Source organism: Silene latifolia, chromosome 2 (genome assembly GCF_048544455.1).
Source record: "Silene latifolia isolate original U9 population chromosome 2, ASM4854445v1, whole genome shotgun sequence".
In the NCBI taxonomy this organism is placed as follows: Eukaryota; Viridiplantae; Streptophyta; class Magnoliopsida; order Caryophyllales; family Caryophyllaceae; genus Silene; species Silene latifolia.
The window spans coordinates 69242754-69257785 of NC_133527.1; the positions used below are offsets into that span (position 1 = coordinate 69242754).

Genomic DNA, 15032 nt, shown 5'->3' on the forward strand with positions numbered 1-15032 from the left:
GATTTGATTTGGTTGATTTTGGTTGAGAAATTTGTTGTTGGTTGATGGAGAGAATGAGGGTTTTGGGGTTTTGGGTAGTGTTTATGTTTGAAAGAATGAAAATGATTGGGGAAAGGGGGTTTTTAAAACCCTTTTGATTTGAAAACCAGAGGGGAGACAAGCGGATAGGCTTCGGGACGCTCGGATTCTTCGGTTTCTGGGTTCAGGAAAAGACGCATGGGGACGAGCGTCTTATAGGCAAGACGAGCGGGTTCTTGAGCTGGGACGAGCGTCCTAAGTGGGAGACGATCGTATTCCTTTCCAGGGAGAAATCCCAAAAATTGACAGTGTAAAGACGAGCGGATTTCTTCTGGGACGACCATCCTGGCTGAGACGAGCGGATTCCCTTGTAGGACGCTCGGATTCTCAGTCAGACCCAAAAGTTGATTTTCCCAGCTTCACAGGACGAGCGTCTTTGACCCTGGACACTCGGGTTCCCTTCAAGACGAGCGGATCCTCGTCGGGTCGCTCGGATTGTCCCTCTTCCTCACGGATTCAGGTCCATCCGTGGATGCTTCGTAACCCGTGTCATTCATTCTTCATTTCTTGTGGTCTTCATTGTGGGGGCACTACAAAGGCTTGGATAGCCTAGGCAATTGCTATCCCCACACTAAGGTGAAACACTACACATCAATAAACTCATAAGTCCCTCCCTCACTTCTCTCAAAATGATGAAAATCTTGATCAAGGCATAAAAATGTAAATCCAAAATTGTCAAAAATGCAATAAAATAATAAAATGCAAGTTAGGGAGTTAGAATATTTACAAGTGGTGGTTTAGGGAGGACTCCACCAAACTCTCATCCAATAATGAGATGTCAAGGGGGCATGTTCAAGGTGTTGTTGATGTTGCTCAACACCTTGAAAAAGTAGTCGAAAGCTTGTTCATTGTCATGATAAAGATCTTCAATAGATCTTTGCACTTGTTGTTCTTCATGGTGGTCTTGGGTCATAGCATTACCGATATAGGGATTGAATATCCCTTCAAACTCATCATCCCAAAGACCGCATACTTCATCTACTTGGTCACTAAAAATGTCATGAGTTGATGAAGACAACTCTCCTTCTTTCTTATCTTGGCCAATGAGGCCTTCTTCTTCACTTGTCATGGGTGAGCTTTTCAAGCTCTCTTTGCTACAATTTCCTTGCTCTTTTGAGGGAGCATCATCCACTTTCTTCTTCCATTGAAATGCCAAATTCTTTCTATCATCTTTCCGGCTATAGTGATCAACCATAAAACATGGCTCATGTAATCGGGGAGCTCTCATTGTCTTGTCAAGATTAAAAGTGATTGTTTCATCTCCCACTTCAAGGGCGAGCTCTCCATGTTTTACATCGATCACCGCTCCCGCGGTGTGTAGAAAGGTCTTCCTAAAATAATAGGAATGTTGGAGTCTTCTTCCATGTCAACAATAACAAAATCCATCGGGATAAAGAACTTGCCCATTCTTACCGGCACATCTTCCCATACCCCTAAAGGTGTCTTCATCGATCTATCCGCCATTTGAAGCATGATATTAGTGCACTTGAGCTCTCCCATTCCTAGCCTCTTGCTTACCGAATATGGCATGACACTCACACTTGCCCCAAGGTCACATAAAGCTTTGTTGATCGTAGTGTCGCCAATAGAACATGGAATGGAGAAACTTCCCGGATCCTTTAGTTTTGGAGGTGAACTTCCTTGTAGGATGGCACTACTCACTTTAGTGAAAGCAATAGTTTCAAGCTTCCGGATGGATTTCTTCTTCATAAGAATATCTTTCATATACTTTGCATAGGCCGGAACATGATTGATTAATTCCGTAAATGGAATTGAGACTTCCAAATTCTTCACAATCTCCTTGAATTTTTCAAGTTAGTCATCAAACTTAGGCTTAGCTTGACGACTTGGAAAAGGAAGTCTAATCACTATAAGCTCCTTCTCTTTATCCTTCTCTTCATTCTCTTTTAAAGCTTCTTGAATGGCGGGTTCTTCTTCCCTAGAGTTTACACAACTCTTTCCTTGTCACTAGCATTCACAACATCTTCATCAACGGGCCTCTTCGGCCCTTCATAGCTTGTACCACTCCTCAAATGGATGGCACTCACCGATTCTTGTCTTGGGGGATTACCTTGAGGTGGTAATTGCCCCTTTTGTCTTTGTGAACTTGAAGATGCTAATTGAGACATTTGGGTCTCCAACATCTTTGTGTGAGCTAGTATATTGTTAATGGTGATGTCTTTTGCTTGGATATCCTTTTGCATTTCAGTGAAAAACTCTTGTTGGTTCTTTTGCATTTGGAGGACCGCTTATTGAACATCAAAACCTTGGTCATTTGATTGAGTGTATGAAGTTTGATTTTGGTAACCTTGGTTTTGGTTGTAAAATGGTCTTTGATTTTGGTTTCTCATTGGAGGTGAGGTGTATGTTGGTTGAGGGTTTTGAACATTTTGGCTTTTGTATGAGAGGTTGGGATGAAATTTGGTGTTTTCATTGTAATAGTTGGAATAAGGGGTACCACTCTTGTATGCTTGGAAAGCATTCACTTGTTCACTTGTTCCCCTACATTCACTTTGGTCATGTCCCAAAGTTCCACAACTCTCACATATTCCACTTGGAATTGATGAAGATGCCACCATGGCATTCACACGTTGCTTAGATTTGGAGGCTTCTTCAAGCTTAGCCATAGCCTTATCAAACTTCAAATTAATGGTATTAATATGAGCACTAAGTTGAGCACCCAATTGAGTAATAGAGTCCACTTCATGCTTTCCTCCTCTAGTAGCCTTCTGAGGTCTACTATATTGTGAGTTATGGACCGCCATTTCCTCAATCTTATTCCATGTTTGATTTTCGTCAACTTCGGTGAACATACCATTTGATCCCATGTTAAGAATGTTTCGGGAGTCTTCATAAAGACCATTCCAAAATTGTTGTACCAAGAACCACTCGCTAAGTCCGTGATGAGGACATGAGCGACAAGTTCCTTTGAATCGCTCCCAAGCTTCATACAAAGATTCTTTGTCCCTTTGCTTGAACCCCCTGATTTGGGCCCTTAGCATGTTAGTCTTTTCCGGAGGGTAGAATTTCTTGAGAAAGCACGTGCCAATTTCTTCCAAGAGTCAATACCAAGAGTAGCCTTATCAAGGATCTTTAACCATTGTTTCGCGGTACCAATCAAAGAAAAAGGAAATAAGACCCATCGAATTTGGTCTTGAGTCACTCCGGTTTGTGAAATAGCATCACAATAGTCACAAAAAGTCTCCATGTGAGAATGATGGCCTTCACTAGGCATCCCCCCAAATTGGCTTCTTTCGACTAATTGGATAAATGCGGATTTTTTAATGAAATTACCGGTCAAATGTTGTGGTGTGGGAGTACCATTTGGTAGGTTCTCCTCGGTTGGTACGGAATGTGATGAAAATTTAGGCATTGTGGGTTGATTTTGTGGTTGGTTATGTGTTGGGTTATCTTCTCCTTCTCTTGCAAAAGGGTTGATGAACTCAATATTGTTTGATTGAATATCCACAATCTCACCAATACCTCTCAAAGTATTTCTAGCAAGTCTTCTATTGGTTGTCAAAGTTCTTTCAATTTCGTGATCAATGGGTAACAAGTTACCTTGTGATCTTCTAGACATGCAAAATATGAAACAACTTGAAAACAATTAGAACAAACCTTGAGGAGTTTTACTTCCCCAAGGCAAAGAAAGACACAACTAAGAACAATCAAAGAAAATCAAATCAAGTTAACACCGTCCCCGACAACGGCGCCATTTTTGGTCGGACTATCGTTTTCGGTTACTTGCCGTTAGGAGTACCTAGACCAAAACAATATTTATAAATTCACAAACTACTCTACTTAAAGGTCGGATTCAAAGGGACGAGTATTGATGTAGGATTTTCGATTGCAAATGGTCGTGTCTAAGGGTGTCACAATTTGGGTTGAGATAAGAGATCACTAAACTAAATAACAATGTAAATAAACAAGCAAGATGACTAAAATGAGATGTAAACAATTGATTAAAAGCACTAGGGTGTCATGAGTTCATAGGGGATAAATGTGAATTGATCATACAAACATATTCTCAAATTATAAGCAAGCAATTATTGTTGTGATAGGATCGAGTTGGTTTATATCTTACAATCCTAGGAAGGTTTGGGTCCCAGAGCCGAATCGATTAGCATTGGGTTAAAAACATGTCCCATCGTTATCATTGATTTTGACAGGACAACTAGCTGAGGATCCACTGGACCACAATCATAGGTGCATCCGAAATTCTGAGGCACAACAGACAACAGTAGCTCCTCATGTGCAGCAGAGTGCAGCAAATAACTTGTACCGATATTAGGACCATTCAACCCAACAATGCCATTGTCTTCTCGGACAGCCTCACCAACAACAGTACCAGCCTCCAACACAAACTCGGAATCCTGTTTAACAGATTTATCTATCTCAGACGCAGCCCCAAGCAACAAGTCTGCATGACAAGACATCACCACATCCGCTACTTCCTCTTCTGCAGTCACAAATGCTTCACTGCCAATTTGAGTGGAATGTTGAGTGTCATTACGCAATCGAATGTCAGCACCGATATCCGTCACCTCCGTCTCAGGCAAACAAGCATCAGTCTTTGGAATTTGAGTTGCTTGAACCTCTACCGGTGTACACTCAATAGTATTAGGCACGTCCTCTGGCGAATTATCAACAAGATAGTCTTCAACTTGAATGTTAACGTCCTCCACATCATTGTTAACATCCTCCACGTCAATGGTAATGTCCCCAACATCAATTGCTTTCTCACCGACATCATCCGGCTCTCCATAATGAAACTGAATGTCAGCACAGATATCCGTCGTAATAGAATCTAAACCGAGTGGTGAGAATTGTGGAGTCCCCACCTTTGCACTTTGTTGAATGACGGGACTATATTCAACACCCTTCTTTTCAGCTATAGTCGGCTGCACATCCGAAAGCCCGACACACTCCTCATAAAATTGAGAAAACAGATTAAATGATGGGGGTTCAATGATGACATCTTCATGTCTAGCTTTTTTGGAAGCTGGTTCTTCAGGAACAGTTGATCGCGATTTATTTGCCGCTTGCATAGCCAATACATGCTTTACCCATTCGTCCAGCTCACGGATAACTTGATCCGTGAAGAAAGATGGGGTGGCAACCAAATTCTCTGACCCTTCACAACCAACTTTTTCTGACTGTTCATTGTGCTTTCTTTAGCGACTCGTCGGGTTACTTGGCTGGGCAACTTAGCAGCAGGTGCTTGACGCATAGCCTGCTGGTTCTTCTTCATCATCTTCGACGTTATAAGTTCCTCCCGTTCCAAGTATCGGCGGCATAAAATCTGAGAGTCCCTCTCATTAAGCAGTATAAGTTGATGAACATCCTGTCAAGATAAAATCCCAAAATTTTACTTAAAACTGAATTCCAAAACATAATAACAGCACAATAATAGTAAAATAACAGAGGAATAATAGTACACTAAGAGCAAAATAGATAACAGTGGATTAATAGTAGAATAACAGTGCAGTAATAAAATAACAAAGGAATAACAGTACACTAACAACAGAATAAATAACAGTGGAGTAGTAGTAGAATAATAGTAGAATAATAGTGGAGTAACAATTGGAATGAAAATTAGAATAACAGTGGAATGACAGTAGGAAAACTGAGGAATAACAGTGGAATAATCTTAAAATAATAGCAGTAGGACAACTAATGCTTAAAGACAATAACAGAATAACATTTTAGAATATATGATTCGTTTAAAAACAATAAAACAGGTACTTACGTCGACCGCTGCGGACTGTACTTGCTCATCCGTAAGAATATCATCAGGTAGATCCAGCACAAGACATCGACATTGACTACGTTGACCAGAGCCAACGATGTTTGGACGAGACAATGGGAAAGTAACGTCTGAACGCTCCCGATTGCCCCCAGCACCAGCCAGCGCCTCACGCTGCAACCTCTCACTGAAAGACTTAAAATCCCAATGTTTAATGAGCGGTAGCTCATTATTCACCTGATCACCGCTAAAGAAATAACGGTGAAAATAGGTGATAGCCAACAGCACTACACAACAACGAATATTTTTCCTCCCGTTAAGGATTTCACGCACAGAAGTCACCATGTCTGAGAAGACAAACTGACACCAATTAAATTCCTTGATCCTAGAAACATCTTCCACAACGCTTAGAAGTCTAAGATCAACCACATAACTCGACACAGGAGCAACGAAACACGACATAGAAAACAGAACAAAAGTCTTCTTAAACTCATCATCCGCAACCAAAGACTCTAGCAGGGTCTCCTGAACTTTGTTAAGTGGTATCCCACTTTTGTTATTGGCGATACCATACTTCTCACGCCAAGCACGCTTCAAAGCTTCTCCATCAGCGTCTGCAGAACCAGGAAACCCAGTAATAACCAAATCCAATTTTGGACCAGAATTTGGTAAACCAAACACATCGTGCACATCATCTGCAGTCAACTCGAACTTCTCCGTTTTAGATATTTCAAAACACTTCCCACTCCTAAAAGCATATATAATCTCCCGGAACATGGTATGGGGGAGGGAAGAAAGCTTCAACTCAAGTAAACCCCCGAATCCCATTTTCCTAACAACCTCCTTCTGCTCCTCGGTGAGGGCTTCAATAACTCCGAAAAGAAAAGCAGGCTGACAGCAGCTAACAAATGGATCGGCACTGTGCACACAAAGGGGAAAAAATATACAATTCATTAAAACATTTAAGATAACATAAGCAAAGCAGCAGAATAATAGCAAAATAACAGGAGAGCATCAAAAAATAACACGAAAAGTAACATATTAATAGCAAAATAACAGCAAAATAAAACTAGAATAACAGTAGTACATACACTGGGTTATTTCCTGCAGCAACTCCAGCCTGAGGTTGGTTGCTACTTACCACAATTCCCTTCTCATGCTTAACTTTACCAGCCAACTTACTACTAGTCTTTGGTGGACTAGACGACAACTTCGCAAGTTGGGCCTCAGCCTTTCGTTTGGTTTTTTTAGTGGGTGGTTCGGTTGGACATATTTCTTGACTACGAGTACTCCTTCTCTGAGAAGCAGTGCTCTTTGATGGAGATGTGACAGGGGATTTAGATGGAGACGGACCCGGAGAATTTGATGATGACGGTTGAGTAGACTTTGATGAAGCGGCGGATTTGATTTTTAACTTCATTTTCAGCTGTACTATTCAGAAAATAAAGATAAGGATCATTTTCAATTATAAATAGGTATTCAGCTGGATTTTTTTAATAATGACGCCAGAATGAGAGTACCGTAACAACAGAATAACAGAACACTAACAATTAGTCAAACTAATAACAGAACCGTTATAATACAGCAGAAAAATCACAAAAAAGAACAACACGGAAGTGTAAACAAAAACACAAAGGGAATCAAAAGAAAGCCTCTTTGAATAAAGAGTCAAAGACAGTTTCAAAATTACATACGGCCTACATAAGCCTTCATAAAACAAAATAACGTACTAAATTACAACCAGAGACAGTTTCAAATTACATAATACCCAAAATACATTCTTTCCGAGAAAGAACCAAAATGTACTTCCGAAAATAAAGGACATAACGTAAAAAGTCAGTCAACGTCAACAACATCGACTGACTTATAATACAATTCGTAAGCAAGATCATAAGCAGCAGGATAGTCCCTGAGTGATTCAAAGTACTCGTGAATTAGCCTGATCCGTTCAGATACAGGTGCATCAAGGATCTAGTCACAATCGTGTATATAACGGCAAGCATGCAACACCGCCTTTGCTGGCTCACTTGCAAGCATGTAGCACTTGCATCGTTTGGAAACTACTTTCGAGCCCCTTGACAAAATCTTAAAACCTTCACAGTGACATGTTGTTAGAACTTTCATATATTCAGCGTGAACACCGGGCGCACTTTTATGAAATAGGAACATTTGTGACCATTTCTTACAAACAAGACACATATTGCTCTTGTCCAAAGTAGTCTCTACATGATCGAATACTCTTTCCATTAGGTCCTGGCTATTTAAAACTGCCGACATTGATTGATTACGACGACGAACTCGTACATTAACTTCAAAGCACTTATCACTCTTATCTTCCAATAACCAACCCAATTTATTTTTCTTTTCAGTAGCGAACTCTCTAGCAAATAACAATTTATCTTCATTCACTATATTTATTGCCCATCCCTCCCAAACTAAGTCCATTAGTGATGCTGAAACCTATAAACAAACAAAGCCAAATAAATAAAACCACTAGAATAACAGCAGAATAACACAAAAAGAATAACAGAAAATTAAACACAGGAAAAACACTACAATGACAGGAAGAGTAACGCTGCAATGACACCATAGGACCAGTATAACAGCGGAATAACAGAAGTACTAAAAAGTGAAGACAACACGAACAAACACAAAAACCCTAGAAAAACACATTAAACAATTAAAACATGACAAATAACTTGAGAACAAACTAAGCGATAGAATAACAGCGGAATAACACAAAAAGTAAAGTGTGTAGAGATCAATAGTAAAGTTCTCAACACAACTCGTCACATAGAACATGCAAATCACTTCAAAACAATAGAAAACTGCAGAAACGACTAAGAAGATGCAAATCAGTTCAGAAAAAATCAGAAACTCAAAAATGCAGCATAATATTACAATGAAGAAACTACATAAACACAATAACGACATTAAAGTACTCGATTAAGTAAACCTAACGATAATTAAACTGGAAATACGAATAAAAAAGCATACAAAAGCATGAAATAAAACAAAATAACAAAATAAAAGAGGAAATGTCATGAAATTACCTTCAATCGGAAGAAAATGATGAACGGCGAAGAGAAAACGGCAGAAAACACGAAGGAGACGAACAGTTGAAGAAGAATAACACAAGAATAATAGAAGAGAGAGGAACGCTTGCAGTTGATAATAATTATATAAACGGTTTTGCAGTAATATGGAGTATTAATTAGAGAGGGAAACAGTTAGAGAGTAAATGACAGAAAGAAGAGAGAGAGAGAAAACAAAAAAGAGAAAATGAACTAAATAACAATGCTTTTATATGACAACTAAGATTAATCTTGGCCACTCATTTATAATTTAATCTAATGGCTGAGATTCACCCAACTCACAACTCACCATAAGAACCAAAATCACCAAATCCAATATCTCTCTCTCTCTCTCTCTCTATATATATATATATATATATATATATATATATATATATATATATATATATAAACTAAGATATGAAAAGAAAATAACAAAAAGATCTTAAAATGTCATGATTCGCCAAAAAAAAAAAATAACAATGAAAAAAAAAATTGTTGCTAAAATTTCAAAAGTAGTTCTAAAAAATTCAAAATGATAGTATAACTTTTATAGTATAACAAATTGAGTAGTATAAAATAGATCTGTAACTTTTATATTTTATGAGTATAACTTTAGCTTATAATGATATAACTTTTGTGCTAAATAGTATAACTTTAATATTTGAAGGGTATAACTTTAGTAAATATGAAAAAACAATAGGAGATTAAAGTGTGTTTTTAACCAATAAAACCAACTTGATCTCTAGATAACGAATCTAAACTATACAAGATTAAAAAATTTAACTAAAAAACAAATCTGAAAAATCAAAAAACTTTTTTTAAGGGTGTAACTTTCGTCATAAATAGTATAACTTTAGTTGTAAAAATTATAACTTTAGTCGTAAATAGTGTAACTTTAGTAGTAAAGAGTATAACTTTAGTCGACAACACCGCTTAAAATAAAACAAATAAACGGATGAGTCATGCATTAAGTTCAATACTAGCATTCATCCTCATCATTTTAAAAGGAATTTTACAAAGAAAAACAAAAAATCGAAAACAAGATCTAAAAAAAACGAACACCACGACTCCTCACCGCCACCACGCAACTGACCAACAACTACCACATAACAACCACCCCCTTCTTGTGACCAACAACCACCCACATAACAAATATGACTAGATCTAAAAAAAGGGAAAAAATAAATAAAACAAGAACAAGAAAAAAAAAGACTCCAAACCCACCACCAGCCGCCCTTTCGTGTCCCACTACAGTATCGTACCACCATCTCCGACCCCCCATCTATGACCCACCACCTTCTCCATAATAACACCAACAACTAACACCACCAACACAGTCGCACCACCCAACAAACAATAAAAAAGAGATCGAGAAAAAAAAACAGATATGAGGAGAAAAGAGCAAGTGAGGCTGTAAGCGACAACAGTGGTGGCCGGCCTTTTTTGTTCAGATTTGAAGAAAAAAAAGGAGGAAGGTGGCGGTTGGGGGGGGGGGGGGAGGTGGCGGGGTGGGTCGTGGCCGAAGGTGGCAGTACTGGGTTGTCGGGGTGTGGTGTTGGTGGTGGTTTTCAGGCAGGACATGCGACGGCGTGGCGGAGTGGCAGGTGTGGTGTTGGTGGCCGTGGAGGTGTGGCGGTGGGGTGAGTGGTGGTAGTGTGTGCGTGATAGTGGGATGAGTGGTGGGGGTGAATGGGGGCTGGTGGTGATGTCGGGGTGGGAGGGAGGGTTTTTTTTTGTGGTTTTTAAATTGAGAGAAATGAAAGGTGAAAAGAGAGAGAAGTGGTGCAGAGAGAAAGGGGGTTGTGAGAAATGAGAGGAATAAGAGAAAGTGTATTTAATTAGGGTGGGTTAATGGGATAGTGATTAATTAGGGTGGGTTGAGAGAGAGTGAAATTAAACACCATTTTTGTGTTTGATCTAAGCCATTTAATCACAAGATCCCTTCAAGAGGACTTATGGACTCATATATACTAAGAGGACTTATGGGATCTCTTCTCCCCCCCCCTCTCTCTCTCTCTCTCTCTCTCTCTCTCTATATATATATATATATATATATATATATATATAATTCCAAAAATGAGTCCACAAAAAATCCTTGAGTCCATAAGTCATCTTTAAGGCCCTTGGATGAGGGAGATGAAAGGCTGAGATTGAAAGAGAAAAAGAGTGGATTAATGCTAAAAAGATGGGATTAATGTTAATTAAACACTTTCCCTCTCTATCCTCACTAATCAACTACTAGTTCACTATATATAATTTATTTTCTACTCACTTCTCTCTCATCTCATACAATTATTATTTCTCTCATCTCTCTAAAAACCAAAAAAACTCAAGAAATAATTTACTCCTCTCTTCCTCACTCACCCACCACCACCACCCACGCAACCACCTCCCTAACGCACAATAACCACCCGACCACCACCAGACGTCTCCTACCCCACCCCGACCTCCCTTCCCTGCCTCATCTCTCCTGTTTGTCGCGACCCCACTAGCCACGGCCACTGCCTACCCAAAACACCACTACCTCTGCCACCACCACCGCAGCCCACCACGCACCATTTTTTGTTCAGATTTGACCACCACGACCCACCACGCACCATCCTCTCTCTCTCTCCTTCAACCTACACCACCCACGACCCACTACCAACCAAAGCCTCTTTTGTTTTCAGATCTGCTCCCTTCCCATGCGCCACCACCTCAGCCGGTGTCCCATCACTGCCACGACTGCCATGTCTTCTCCCTTCTGCCGTGGCTGCCACGTCTTCTTCTTCTCATTTTTTTTCAAGATTTGGAGGTGGACGTGTGTTGTGTGGTTGTTGTTAGGTGTTATTGTTGTTATCGTGGGGGTGGGGTGGGGGTTGCCGTGGTGGTGGTGGTGAGTGAGGTGGTTGGTGGTGGTGTTGGGGAAGGTGTGTTTTTTTAAAAAACAAATAAGTGAGTGGTTGGTTTATTTACTTAGATCTTCTTTTTTTCGTTTTTTTTTTAAATCTTTTTGGTTTTTTGTATCGTCTTGATTTATATTTTTTTCAAATCCCGTTTATTCAAATTCGTCTTGTTTTATATTGTTTAGATCTCGTTATTATTTTGTGAGATACTTTTATTTATTCTTATTACATCTACAAAAATAGATACACTCGAAAAGCATTTTTAAAACCTTAGATGTACATTTATTCTTAGATTTATAAAATAGATACTTTTTCTTTTTATGATTTGTTTCTTTTTTTAAGTTTCTTATTAAAGTTGGTTGTTATTGTTATTGTTGGTGATAAAGTTTCCTTTTTGGTGGTTGTGGGATGGTGATGGTGTTTGTCAGAGGTAGGACAAAAGTTACACTCATAAAGAATCAAAGTTACCCTAAAAAAGGACCAAAGTTACACTCATAAAGATCTAGTTTTTAATAATCAGATTTTGTAATTTTTTTTTAGATCTACTTTTTTTCTGGGTGTGGGTTGGTGGTGGAGGACAGTGGCGGTGTTTGTCGGTGGTCGGACTAAAGTTACACTCATAAAAGACCAACGTTACACACATAAAGGACTAAAGTTACACTCATAAAATAATGAGTTTACACTTACACTAATAAACTTGTGTTAAAATAAAATATAGATTCAAGATATAATAAAATTCAAATTTTTCACACAAAATGAACTAAAACTACTAAAGTTACACTCTTAAAATACTAAGGTTACACTCGTAAAGCATCAAAGTTACACTCGTAAAATGTTAAAATTATATAAATTCAATTTTTTATATAAGAAATCGCCTTAAAAAATCAAAGTTACACTCGTAAAGCATCAAATTTAGACTCGTAAAATGTTAAAATTTTATAATTTTAAATTATTATATTCAAACCCGCCTTAAAAGACCAAAGTTACACTCGTAAAATGTTAAAATTGTATAAATTCAAATATTTTAAATACAAAACCGCCTTAAAAAATCAAAGTTACACTCATAAAACTCACACAACATCAGAGTTACACTCATAAAATCTGAAACTCAAAATTGATTAATTAGGGCTAGAGAGAGAGAGAGAGAGACAATTTAATTAGTGTATAGGTAATTGATTAGTGATAAGTTTTTTTTTCTTCAATCTCAACTATCCATTTCAATCCAACCATCCACAAATTTTTCCTTTTTTAGGTAGTCTTTAACTCATCACTTCTCCTTCCATATCAACCATCCATTTAGTCCATCTAATGGCCCTTAGATTAGGTTTTCAATGGATATGGAGGACTCATAGGAACTCATCTCTATAACTCTCTCTATCTCTCTCTCTCTCTCTATATATATATATATATATATATATATATATATATATATATATATATATATATATATATATATATATATATATATATATATATATATATGTATGTATATATATAAGGGATTATTTGAATCCTTCCCTTTTCTCTGAGTCCATGAGTCCTTATATAGGCCATTGGATGAAGAGAATGAAGAGTTGAGATTAGATCTAAATGGGTGAATGGAAGGCTAGGATTAGAACAAAAATTAGGGACTAGAATCCCCCTTTAAAAATAAAAAATCCTACCCTTTTCTCTCATTCTCACAACCTCTCTCACTCTCTTTAATACACTTCTCTCTCTTTCTCTCTCTTTCGCTCCCTTTTTCTCTCTTCCTCTCATCACCCACAACCCGCCAAAATAAAGAACCGACCACCACTTCATCACTCACCACCGCACCACCACCACCACTCATCGCACCACAACCTCCACCACACTGCCCCCCACCACCCATTTCACCACTGCTGCCACAACATCACCACCTCCAGACCAACACCACCACTGCGAGGCCAATAAAACCACCATCATTGTCCTCTTGCCTCCACTCTCATTCCTCCCCCATCCATCAGACAATAACTCCACACCACGCATCCACTACTCGACGACACTAACACCACACACCACTCGACGATAGCAACACCACGCACCCACTACCACAACGCCAGCCCCCCTCCTCTTTTCAGATCTAAGTATTTTTTTAAACACAACTCCCTCCCTTTTTGTAGATCTTGCATTTTAAGTTTTTTTTTTAATGTTTTATCTTCTTTTTAATTTACCAAATGTTAGATCTACTAAAAAATACAAATAATTTCGAAAAACCAATCATATAATTGTAACCCTTATAAAATTTCGATGAGGATGCTTGTGGGTGGTGGTGAGTCCAGGATAGTTTATTTGTCTAGGGATTGGGGAAGCCATGCATAAATAGTTTTTGCAATTGTTGAATTAGGATGCTATAGTAATCGTATAATAGTTTCTATCACATGCTTGTATTGATTTGTTAGTCTTTGATTGTTGGCCACTATCTTAGATTAAATTTGTTAATTTACTTTTATAAATCGAGAGGCACGAAATTGAATTAGACTAAGCATGTTTAAGTAGACCAATTTAGCCATAGCGAGATCTCGCTAAAACCCGTTCTATGGTTGACAATAAGGCCAAGAGGTGGTTGTCTTTAAGCCTAAACATCGTATTATCAATTTCCTAGTTTGACATGAGCATTTACATAATTTCCATGTGTAACCCAACTTCCCTAGGCTCTTTCTTTATTATTGATTTCTTTCATTGCTTTATCATTGTTTTACAAACCCAACCAAACAAAAAATCGATAACCGACCTTGAGAGAATTCACTCCATGACAACTTGTTTAGAAACTCCCGTCTCATTGTGTTCGACCCCTACTACTACATTCATTTGTGTCTAGGGCATTATCTTTGTTAGGTGTAGGGTGGCCGGTGGGTCAGCGGCGGTGGGGTAGTGGATGATTGTGGGTGTCGTTGGGGTTATTATTTTTTTTTTTCAAATTTAAAACCTTGATCTGGTTTTTGGTGGTGGGTGGTTATGGTGGTTGGCGATATTGATGTTGTGGTGGCAAGTTACACCTATAAAAGACCAAAGTTACGCTCTTAAAGGACCAATGTTACACTCATAAAGGTTCAAACTTACACTCGTAAAGGACTAAAACTACACTAAATTACATAAAATTGGCTAAAATTACATAAATTCAAATATTTATATAAAAATTACCCAAAATGACCAAAGTTACACTAGTAAAGCAGCAAAGTTCGACTCGTAAAATGTTAAAATTATATAATATCAAATTTTTATGTA

At 38.4% G+C, this 15032-nt stretch overlaps 1 non-coding gene across 1 annotated transcript; it reads left to right on the forward strand.

Moving 5' to 3' along the window:
• The first annotated feature begins 2973 nt into the window (after positions 1–2973).
• Positions 2974–3080, forward strand: LOC141645127 (small nucleolar RNA R71). Its single transcript, XR_012544714.1, has one exon. It is a non-coding gene; the product is annotated as a small nucleolar RNA R71 (small nucleolar RNA).
• The last annotated feature ends 11952 nt before the right edge of the window (positions 3081–15032 follow it).